Below are 12,815 nucleotides of genomic sequence, written 5' to 3' on the forward strand. Positions count from 1 at the left end.
ACTTCAGATGGAAGCCACAAATCTATTTCCTCAGTTGCTTTCAATTTCAATGTGTCTCTCCAATCTTGTCAAGCAATACCAGTGTGTAGGGTACCTATTTTTCACGCGGTGTGGTCCTGATATGCTAGCAAACTACTGCAGGAGGAACTCACCCCAAGAAACAGGGACCTTGCTGTGGAGGATTTAGTGCTGAGCTTCCAATACTTTGCCAACCAAGTTATTTTCAAGGGCGATTATGACTATTTGGTGATTTTCCTCTCATTGCCTGTCTTTAGAAGTCACCCCCTCCAGAGGGTGCAATTTCACTGTACATCTGTTTACAACATTCAGGATGTTTCCAATGTTCCAGTAAGAACTCAGATGCTGAGAAGTACATCCTGGTCCATAATACATGGGCCCTCTCGGCCAGTCATTTCTTTAGAATAAATTTCTAGAAGTAGATAGGATGGCTTATTTCATGTGTCAATATGACGGGGCCCTTGTAGGGCCTGGGTATCTGGTTAAACAATATTTCTGGGTGTTTCTGTGAAGTGAAAGATGCTCAGTCATGTCTGACTCTTTTTGACCCATGGACTATACAGTCCATGGAATTCTCCAGGCAAGAATACTGGAGTGGTAGCCTTTCCCTTCTCCAGGGGATCTTCCCAACCCAGGGATCAAACCCAGGTCTCCTTCATTGCAGGTGGATTATTTACCAGCTGAGCCACCAGGGAAGCCCAAGAATACTGGAGTGGGTAGCCTATCCCTTCACCAGTGGATCTTCCTGACCCAGGAATCGAACCAGGGTCTCCTGCATTGCAGGTGGATTCTTTACCAGCTGAGCTATCAGAGAAGCCCATTTTTGTGAGGGTATTTTCAAATAAGGTTGGTATATGAATTGGCAGACTGAGTAAAGCAGGATCCCCTTCTCCCCACAATGTGGGTGGGCCTCATCTAATCCACGGAGGGCCTGGGTAGAACAACAACAACAACAACAAAAAACAGAGAAAGGGAGAAACTGCTCTCTGCCAGATGTGAGCTGAAACTGGTTTTCTGCCCTTGGATCGGAGCTTACACCGTGGGACTTCTTGGCCTCCAGAATCATGTGAGCCAGTTCCTTATAATAAATTTTGTTCATTGGCCCCTGTGTGTTCATTCTCCCTATCTTTATCCACTACCTTTTAAGTCAGAGAGAATCAGCTCCAACTCCAGTCCCACCTTTTACTTGCCAACCAGTTTCTGAACTCTCACAGCCTTACTTAGTTTCCACATTGTAAAAGCGTCCCTGACACTTTCTACAGTGAGGTTTTTGTGAAGATTAAAAGCAATTAGTTCAGTGCTCATATAGTAATATGTGTGTGTGCTTAGTCGCTCGGTTGTGTCTGACTCTTTGAGACCCCATGGACTGTAGCCCGCCAGGCTCCTCTGTCCATGGGGATTCTCCAGGCAAGAATACTGGAGTGGGTTGCCATGCCCTCCTCCAGGGGTTCTTCCCAACCCAAGAATCAAACCCAGGTCTCCTTCACTGCAGACGGATTCTTTACCACCTGAGCCACCAGTAAAAACACAGTTCAATGTAATTTCAATGACTATCAAATGAATATATATATGTAGGCACGTATATTCTCCTCGCATTGGTTCTGTTTCTTTGGAAACCCTAACACTAACCCTAACAACTCCTCTAAAAACAGTGCTATGGGCTTACAGTCCCACCATCTGTGTAGGAATGTGTCTTTTTTCTCTTGCTTGCCATCACTGAGTTATCACTCAAAGGAATATCAGTGTAGGAAGTCTTTTTTAAAAAAAATATGTAGACTGGGAACTTCCCTGTGGTCCAGTTGCTAAGACTTCATGCTCCCAGTGCAGGGGGCTCAGGTTCGATCCCTGGTCAGGTAATTAGATCCCACAAGTAAGAGTTTGCATGCCGTAACTAAAAATCCTGCTTGACGCAATGAAGATCGAAGATCCTGTGTGCCACAACTAAGACCTGGTGCAGCCAAATTAATAAAAGATAAATATTAAAAAAAAATGTGGTCCACATACTTTGTACATCATTCAAGCGGTACAAAAAAGGTTTACAATTAAAAGATAACTATCTATCCCCCATTCCCTTAATTCTCTTCCTGAGAAGAAACTGTTAACTATTTCTTGAGTCACCTTCTGGAAACACCCTAGGCCTGCACTGGCCCATATAGTGGCCAGCAATCATATATGGCTACTGAGTGCATGAACTATAGCTATTCCAAATTGAAATGTACTATTAATGTAACATACACCCTGGATTTTGAAGACTTAAAACACAAGATAGAATGTAAAATGTCTCATGAATTACTGTTCGAATGGATTAGATGTTGAAGTGATATTTTGCTATATTGAGCTAAGTAAATATCATTAAAATTCATGTCAGTTCTTTCTTTCTTTTTTTTTTTTTCAATGTGGCTACTAGAGAATTTTGAGTTCCTCTGTGGCTTTCACTCTAATTCTATTGACTGCAGCTGTTCCATGCATATTGAAGTGTTTGCTCATAAGGCCTTCCTTCCCCTTTTCTTTAACTCAAACGGTGGCATCTCAGGTTTATGGCAGGAGAAATATCCAATCACGGCTATGGTTTGTACATTGCTGGGTACAACTCGGCAGCACTGGCCCAAGCTAAACATTCGTGGGCTGGGTTGTAGGTGAGATCAGTAGGTCCAAGTACTGGGGACATTCTCTGCTGTCCTTAGGCCAGGTCACCAGGGGCAACTCTCCTCCCAGGCTAGAGCCTCGGGACCATGGTTCAGTCTTGCCTTTGGAGTATCTGTAACATTCAGCTGCCCTAACTCACATCTTTCCTCTAAAAACAAGATAAACTTTAAATCCCTACTGTCCTCTGGGCCACTAAATTGTTATCTTGAGGCTGAGGGTGTGGCGGGTAGGCACCTTCATATTTTCTGTCTCATATTGAAAGGGTTTGTCAGGCCAAGCCTCCTATATCCAGGGTGGCCAAAGTCAGTTTGGTCTAGGAATATGAGGTGAGCTGTATGTCAAGATCAGTGAAATGGAAAAACAAATGATTTTTTTTTATAATTGTCGGTGCTTCGCTGCGAGGTTACATTTTGTCCTAGAAAATACAGGTTATTGATTTTCCCCTCTGTATATACAAATCCATTTATAATCCTACTATTGCAGAAAAGTAAAAACTAAAGGAAAAAAAAAAGAATGAAAAAATAAGAAAAGCAGTTTGGCTGCCAGGGAAATGATACAGGAAACTAGAGCATGTGAGGATTCCATTAAGTTCCAGGATGAAGCAGGGCAGGTTTGGAGTGTTCATGCAGGAAAGACTGGCAAGGAAAGATCAATTGAAACCATCTGTTTCTAGAAGAGGACCAGGTGCCACCCTGACAGATGGGCACAAACGCTAGCCTGGCGTGGGGCCAGCTGACGCCCGGCCTAATGGCAGAGAGCAGGGTCTCTCCTCAGCATGTGTGGCGACCACCCAAACCTGGTCCAGGTGGGGCCACAGAGCCTGTAACTCCTGTTCCCCTGCGTTCTGGCGTGGATTTCTGCAGTGTCTGGGGCCGGAAGTGGAGGTGACCATAAGGAGAGAAGCAGGGAGATTCTGAGGGCTACTCACCCATGTGTCACATAGGAAGGAGTGCACTTGAAAAACGTTCTTGCCTCACACTCTGTCAAAGTGGCTCATTAGAACTTGGTCAATGGGCTTCCCCAGTGGTTCAGTGGTTAAAACTCTGTGCTTCCAAAGCAAAGGGTGTGGGTTTGATCCCTGGTTGGGGAACTAAGATCCCATATGCTGTGCGGAGAGGCCAATCAAAAAATAAAATGAAAATGAAAAAAATATATAACCCTGGCCAGAAATGCACAATGAAAAGAACTTAGTCAAAAATTTTCCATGACCTTTGGCCTAGGACTGTTCTAAGAGGTGGCGATGGGGAGTGAATTGGCAGTAACTTAGTGTTGCCAGTTGAAAATCTTCTCTCTCAAAATGGATGCATACACTGATGACATTTACTATTTTGGCCTTCCCTTTCCAAGAAAACGATCTGAATCAATTCTCACCTGTGGTAGCTCACACGGCCACAATCCTCACCCCTCCTTTCATCTGTGTCCTTGGACCCCAGCTCTGGGCGCTGGGCTCAGCCATGTGACAGGCTTAGGCCCATGGGCTGTTAGCGGGCATATCACAGAGGCTCAAAATGGCCCACGCACTGGAGCTTGCTCTCTCTTGGGTATGTGCCATCTCCATGACTGTATGCTCAAGCTAGCCTACTGGACCACGAGAAACATGTGGAGTGGAGAGGAGCTGAGGCCAGCCTCAATCAGCCACCAGCCAGCTGTGAGCGAGTCTGGCTGAGATCAGTAGAGCTACCTAGCCAGCCATCTGGTTGCATGAGTACTGAGCTTTGAGTTGTTAGGTGGTGCTGCTGCAGCAGAAGCTGATATATTCAAAAGTCTAGAGGGCCTGAATTTGCCTTTGGGACATATGGGAAGGGGCTTCCACAGTGGCTCATCAGCAAAGAATCTGCCTGTAATGCAGGAGCCGCAGGAAACATGAGTTCGATCCCTGGGTTGGGAAGAGCCTCTGGAGAAGGGTGTGGCCACCCACCCCAGTATTCGTGCCTAGAGAATTCCATGGACAAAGGAGTCTGGTGGACTATAGCCTGTACTGCTGCAAAAGGAGTCGGACACAACCGAAGTGACTTAGCACACACGCACGCATACATGGGAAGGGGAAACCCATTTTTCACATACTTTAAAGTCAAGGCTGCCCCATTGATAGCATTTATAGAGGAGTTGGTGCAAATTTGTCTCCAGTTGCAGCAGTCCCAACAATGGAATCCTGGGAGATTTTGGTGACCCAGAGCAATCATAAATTATACCATATTGGAACTACATATGATTTTATAATATGATCACTCATAAAACCTTAAGAGCTCCTTTAGAAAAGGTTCAAAAATCACGTGTGGGCAAAAATCTCTGTGTGTGTAACTAGAGTCGGTAATGTTTGCTTTAGAAACTTCTCTATTTCCTGACTTGAAGAAGTTCACCCTTGCAGACTCAGCAGGGTAATAACATTGGTATCTGCATTAATGTCCTGTGCCTCTAACGAGAATCTCTTGCAGCCACGTAGAAATAATTTTAGGAGTTCTCACAGCAGGGTCGTAATTCTTAAATACTTAAAATATTATGTATGTTGTCTCTCCTGATGAATAGAACCTTTTTTCATCTCGCTGTTAACAAACTCAGATTCTCTCAAGTGATTGAAAAGCTCTCTGCAAGCCTAAAGTTCTATAAAACCTCTAAGTAATAGCAACAATAAAACCTTATTAGCCATTTCGGGCTCTGAATCAAGATTTTCAATCCTTGGCATCTAATTAAACGTTTTATATTCTAAAGGAACACGTAGCAGTATACCTCTCTCCAAATGCTTCCTTTCCTGATTGGGATTAGAAAACTGGTCAAGATTTTGTATGAGGTGCACAAATGCAACTCGAAATAAAGATGTCTTAGGTAATATCGCTTTCAAACTCCAGCGTCCACCCTGGCTGGTGTTGCTAATTCCAGGTGAGGGTTGAGGGGGCCGTAAGAAAGTCATTATTTTTGGATAAAGAACTGGCATGCCAGGTGCTCACGGGATGTTAGCTTGTTAAATAAAGTCTCACCCTGGCTCCTAATTTATGGAGAAATGAGAAGTGAGGACCAGCAAGAACCTTCACGCTCAGGCTTAAAACTCACCAACCCTAGAAGCAGAAGTGCTCAGTTTCCAAATCCCAGATTTTCATCTGCCTTCTTCTGCCACTCTCATCATTTATAATCTGTGACCAGTATGGTCACCACCGTGGCTACCAACCAGATGCTTACAACGTGACCAGTCCAAATTGACAGGTATTGTCACATATGTGCCAAAGTTCAAAGACTTTAGAATGAACAAGAAGAACTGCAAAGACCTCATTGCTTGTTCTCCCTGCTCCCTCATGTGCTCACTCTGCCATGCCCTGCTCAAGAGGCATAAGTCCCCTCCCCTAGCAAGTGGGCCTGGCCTGTGGATGAGGGTGACATGCAAGGGGTCCACACACACCGTGGGCTATGATGACGCAGTACCACCGATGGACAAAGCCCTTGTGAAAACCAACATTCAGATAGCTCTTCCTTCTGGGTGCTATGGGGCAGTAGTTCTGCATTCTGGTTTGGTTGCAAAACACTTCAGGGTTGTGGGAGCTGGTGTCATAGATGAAGATTATAGAGGAAGCATTGGTGTTGTACTATGTAATTTTGACAAAGAAAGCTTTGAAGTCAAAAAGGGTGATCAAACTGCACAGCTCATTTGTGAACAGATATTTTATCCTGAAATAGAGGATGTTCAAGTTTTAGATAACACTGAAAGGGATTCAGGAGGTTTTGGTTCCACCGGAATGAAAACTTGTGCCAAGAATAGAAAATGAGAAGAATGCACTTTGTTCTTGAAGCTAAAGATTTTGCTTTAAAAAAAAAAAAGAAAATACCTCTTTAATTATTTTGGTACTGATTAGATGTTGAAATGATCCCTGGGATATATGGCTTAAGTAAAATATATTATTGCAATCAGTTTCATCTGTTACTTTTTACCTCTTGCATGTGTGGCTCCTAGAAAATGGAAGATTCCCTAGGTGGCTTGAATTTGATTTCTGTTGGGCAGGGTGCCCTGGAGGAAAAGAGAGAGCAAAGGCCAGCGTGGACAACCTCCCAGGCCTGTCTCCTGGCTGGAGAGACGGAGTGGGGAAATCATCCCTTTGAATTTCAGCAGGTGAGCTTGAAAACCATATAGGAGCACTTTTTGAATTGGACTGAGAGCTACAGGATCCCAGTGCCGCCCTCTAGCCTGCCTCAGTGAGTAGCCACTTCTGTATGCAATTGGGTTCTCAGGCTTCCAAAACTTCAGGTTCTTTGCTAGGTCTAGTTGACAGGGCCTGGTGGGAGCTGTATGTGAAAAAGACCACCCAGGGAGCCCCAGGAGTGACAATGAAGACAGCTCTGGAGCTTTCCGACACCCTCCTAACATGGTACAGAAAAGATGTTTGCCTTCCTTAAGGTCACTGCTTCATGCTCGGTTCCCCATGAGGAGGAGTCAGAAACGGAGTTTAATGCACCGGAGGTTGACTAGGGAGAGCCCTTGGGATCCAGCCCTGAGGAAGGGAGGGGAGAAGGCAAGAGTGGCCGGACAGAGAAACTGAGCTGCAGTGTAATCCTCCAGGAAGCCTTAACCGACTCTATAGGGAGTTGCAAAGCTAGAATGAGACTTGGAGCCTTCTGAAGGTGGGGAGAGAGGGCTGAGCTTTCAGACCTCCTTGGTGATCAGTCATTGGAGGTGGGCTACCTGGGAAAAATGTGGCCTTGGCTGGAGGGGCTCTCTAAGCTGGGAGGAAGAAGTCCTTCATTCCTGAAAGGGGATGCCACCATCACATAGCTGGCCTCTGAATCTAGGTCTCCTAATTCCTTGTCCAGAGCTGGGTCACCAATTCTGCCCAATCAGAGAACCCAAGCTGCTGTCCACAGCAGGACGCATCTATGAAGTAAAACAGAGCAACTAAGATCTGGATCCAGAAAGGCACTCTGCAAGGCAAATAGGCCAAGATGTTTCTGGATCTGCTCCCTCCATTTGTTTTGAAAAAGCACCTGTTGTCTCAGGGGATTTGTCAATCCTTGGGCAGTCAAGGAATGAGGGAATTTACTAAGGATGCAGCGAAGAGTTGCTGTGACTCTGGGCCAGCTGCTGTGTCCTCTCACACAGGTGGGCTCTCCAACCTCAGCCAGCAGCAGCATCGCTACAATAAAAGCTTACAACTCATCAAAGACATTGTCGCTCGACTACTGGAGAAGCTCACACATCTGGGTACCCTTCACCATCTCATTGTTAGCATGGTTTTCCAGCAAAAGCCCCCACCAATATGCCAAGTACACATCCTGGTCCAGGGCCCTCTGCAACAGCAAAGCTCTCAAAAGAGATCAAGGAGGTGGTGAGTTCTGGTCACTGCCCCATGCTTTCTGTGTGATGTTTTGAACTAATGGTTTTGGCCTAAAGGGCTAGAGGACCGCCAAAATCTCGCAGGGTAGGGAGGTGACAGTGGCCATTACCAGCTTAGAAAATGCAGAATTGGCTGCAGGAAGCCTGATTGTCTATTTCTATCATTGTCTTTCTTAGGCAAGTTGCTCGGCTTTTTTATGGTTAACATAGGAGTCATTCAGCCTTCACAGGACCCCAGTAAAACTAGATGGAACCGTATCTCTCTCAGACAGACGGGAATGAGGGGTGGTGTTGCAGATAGTGCTCTGTTCAGAGCTTCAACTCGGGGGCGTGGAGACATGCATGCAAAAGAGAAGCCAGGTAATGAAAGTTCCAAGCATAACAGCAAATAATCAGGCAATTATTGAACTAAGGCTATAGCTTGAAGTCCTGAAACTTCTGAGTTAGAAAATTCTTCTAATAATAGTTAATAAGAACATAATCCTTATCCATAAGGAGCAAGGGAAGATGTCTAGAAGACGAAGTACGGGCTACAGCCGAGTTAACAAACAAAAACGCAGATTTGTGACGACTTTAACCAAAAAGAATGGAACAATAGTAAGTGCAGTGAGGCTTGGCAAGGGGGAGAAGGCACAGGTAGGGAACATGAAAAACCTGCTTTACTTTGATTAGCTCTTAATGAGTTTTTGACAGAATGGAGGGACCACTCTTTTATCTCCATCTTGTGGTCAAGCTCGGAACTGTAGCCTCCTCTGGGTCTTTTCCCCCGTCACTCCCTCCCCTTCCTCTTTTTCCATTTGCCAAACATTCCTGTGCTTCAATCCCCAAAGTGGGAGTCGGCTGATTGAATTCGCCCCACCGTTTCACCTCTGTGGTTTTCAAGTCCCAGCTCTATTACATGATAGAACCAAAGCACTTTTTACTTGGCTCTTTCTTCCCTCTGTCTAAAGATACCTCACAGAACGCCTGGCTGTGGAAATGTCTGTGGGGTGCATGGATACCAGAACAGGGGTGATGGTACACATGTGTGTGAGGTCATGGGGTGACACCAGAAGAAGACCCAGGCTTTGTGGGGCCTGAAATTCATACATCTTAGGATCCCTCTTTAAGTAAAAGAATATAAGATTACAGGGACAAAATTAGGTAAGACAAGAAATTATAAGAAATTCTGGATTTTAAAGAGTACCATGCATGTATGTGTGTGCTCAGCTGTGTCTGACTTGCTGAGACTCCATGAGCCTGCCAGGCTCCTCTGTCCATGGGATTCTCCAAGCAAGAATATTGGAGTGGGTTGCCATTTCCTCCTCCAGAGGATCTTCCCGAGCCAGGAATTGAACCCAGGTCTCCTGCATCAGCAGGCGGATTCTTTACCACTGAGACACCTGTGAAGCCCTTTTAAGAGCAGACTAATAGCTATACCTCACAAATTCCAGAAATGTAACATAATCTTTTTATTAACTGCCTAACACACTTTTTATCTGACAATTTTGGGTTACATACTTGTTGATCGATTTGGGGTTTGATCAATAATTCTGAAAAAATACATAAAATTTATCTGAAATTTAGGGCACACAAGAACAACTCACGCCTTCTTAAATTGCCACTACATTTTATTGGGCTATATAATTATGTAATCGAATTACTCTTATGGGATAAAAATTGACTCATTGATAAATATGTTTCTTTAGGGTATTTTCCTGTGTCAGTGGCAATTTTGCCTGATGTTTCATCTGGAATTGCCACGCTTCATCAGAACAAGAGGCATTAGATACTCTAAGATGTGGTTCAAATCACTAAGGTAGATAAAACATGCGACTTCACATATAGACAACACTGCCTGTTATATTGCTATAGGTTTGTGCCCTGCAAGAATTCTGATAAATTCTATTGCACATACATTAGATGAGGAAGGAAAAAGGAATATATGGTACATTCATAATTGTATCCATTGCCTTGGTGAATATACTCCCAACAGGACAGAATTTCCTTTATGTTGGGATGAATGCCCCTTCATGGATCACAGCCTTGTCATGACGAAGGGGCTTGTGTAACTCAATGAAGCTATGAGCCATGTCGCGCAGGGCCACCCAAGATGGATGAGTCATAGTGAAACGTTCTGACAAAACGTGGTCCACTAGAGGAGGGAATGGCAAACCACTCTAGTATTCTTGCCATAAGAACCCCATGAACAGTATAAAAAGGCAAAAAGATAAGATACCAAAAGATGAGCCCCCCAGGTCAGAAGGTGTCCAATAATGCTACTGGGGAAGAGCAGAGGGCAATTACTCCAGAAAGAATAAAGCAGTTGGGCCAAAGTGGAAATGACGCTCCGTGGTGGATGTGTCTGGTGGTGAAAGTAAAGTCCGATGCTGTAAGGAATAATATTGCACAGGAATCTGGAATGTTAGGTTCATGAATCAAGGTAAATTGGAAGTTGTCAAGCAGGAGATGGCAAGAGTGAACATCAACACTTTAGGAATCAGTGAACTAAAATGGACAGGAATGGGAGAATTTAATTCAGATGACCATTATATCTACTACTGTGGGCAAGAATGCCTTAGAAGAAATGGAGCAGCCCTCATAGTCAACAAGAGTCCAGAATGGAGTACTTGGGTGCAACCTCAAAAATGATGGAATGATCTTGGTTCGTTTCCAAGGCAAACCATTCAATATCACAGTAATCCAAGTCTATGCCCCAACCAGTAATGCTGAAGAAGCTGAAGTTGGAAGATCAAACTTGAGTCTCTTGCATTGGTGGGCGGATTCTTTACCACTGAGCCAACAGGGAAGCCCCTCCACCCTGAAGACCTGCAAGACCTTCTAGAACTAACACCAACAAAAAATATCCTTTTCATCATAGGGAATTGGAATGCGAAAGTAGGAAGTCAAGAGATACCTGGAGTAACAGGCAATTTTAGCCTTGGAGTACAAAATGAAGCAGGGCAAAGGCCAACAGAATTTTCTCAAGAGAATGCACTGGTCGTAGCAAACACCCTTTTCCAACAACACAAGAGATGACTTCACCAGATGATCAATACTGAAATCAGATTGATTATATTCTTTGCAGCCAAAGATGGAGAAGCTCTATACAGTAAGCAAAAGCAAGACCTGGAGCTGACTGTGGCTCAAATCATCAGTTCCTAATTGCAAGATTCAGGCTTAAATTGAAGAAAGTAGAGAAAACGACTAGGCCACTCAGTTCAGTTCAGTGGCTCAGTTGTGTCTGACTCTCTGCAACCCCATGGGCTGCAGCATGCCAGGCTTCCCTGTCCATCACAAACTCCCAGAGCTTGATCAAACTCATGTCCATTGAGTTGGTGATGCCATCCAACCATCTCATCTTCTGTTGTCCCCTTCTCCTCCTGTCTTCAATCTTGCCCAGCATCAGGGTCTTTTCCAATGAGTCAGTTCTTTGCATCAGGTGGCCAAAGTATTGGAGCTTCAGCTTCAGCATCAGTCCTTCCAATGAATATTCAGGGTTAAGGTTCTTTAGGATTGACTGGTTTGATCTCCTTGCAGTCCAAGGGACTCTCAAGAGTCTTCTCCAACACCATGGTTCAAAAGCATCTAATAGGCCTTGGGGGGATATTATTTTCTTTATTCCTGTTGGATATATGAGGATATCAAGGGAACATTTGATGCATGTCATGAAATTAAAAGACACTTGCTCCTTGGAAGGAAAGCTATGACAAACCTAGACAGTGTATTAAAAATCAGAGACATTACTTCACCAACAAAGGTCTATATTGTCAAAGCTATGGTTTTTCCAGTATTCATGTATAGATGTGAGAGTTGGACCATAAAGAAGAGTGAGTACCAAAGAATTGGTGCTTTTGAACTGTGGTGTTGGAGAAGGCTCTTGAGAGTCCCTTGGACAGCAAGGAGATCAAAGCAGTCAATCCTAAAGGAAATCAACCCTGAATATTCATTGGAAGGACTGATGCTGAAGCTGAAGCTCCAATACTTTGGCCACCTGATGCGAAGAACGGACTCATCGGAAAATACTGTGAAGCTGGGAAAGACTGAAAGCAAGAGAAGGGAACAACAGAGGATGAGATGGTTGGATGGCATCACCAACTCAATGGACATGAGCTTGAGCAAACTCTGGGAGATGGTGAAGGACAGGGAAGCCTGGTGTGCTGCATTCCATGGGGTTGCAAACAGTTAGACATGACTGAGTGACTGAACAACAACAATCATTGAGTACTTAGTATGTGCTATATATATACTTTTATAAGCATTTTATATGTGCAATATCTTTTAAACCTTGCAGCAACTCTAAAAGAATAGGTACTAGGATGAACAGCCCATTTTACAGATATAGAAACTGAGGCTAAGAGAGATTCAAGGTCACATGGTAATAGAGGGCAAAGCCTAGGAATGGAGAGACTGGTGGAAGATAGGTGGTGGGTTTGCACTAAGACAAGTGCTCATGTGGGAGTGGGAAGATGGGTGGGAGGCTGGGTGACTCCCAGGAGGTTGGGTGACTCCTGGTTTTGGGAAGAACAAACAGTGATATTATTTGCTGAAAAGGTGACTGTAAGGAGGGGAAGATGACTTTAAAAAAAAGGTGATGGATTTAGTTTTGCCATATGGATTTGAAACATTTGTGGGACATCCACATAGAGATGGCTGGAAGACAGCTGGACATCTGAGTCTAGAGCTCAAGAGAGAGATCTGGGCAGGAGACAGACAGGGTATAATGATGGTTGACTTTCATAGGATTGTCTTAATTCTCTTGGGATGTGTTGGGTGTAGGAGGAAGCCCAGCTATAATCCCAGGGTGGGTAGAGGAAGAAAGGTGGACAAAGTAGTGGGCAGCAAGAGGGCAGGAAAC

The sequence above is a fragment of the Giraffa tippelskirchi genome, chromosome X (assembly GCF_054371585.1).
Source record: "Giraffa tippelskirchi isolate mGirTip1 chromosome X, T2T-mGirTip1v1.2.pri, whole genome shotgun sequence".
NCBI lineage: Eukaryota > Metazoa > Chordata > Mammalia > Artiodactyla > Giraffidae > Giraffa > Giraffa tippelskirchi.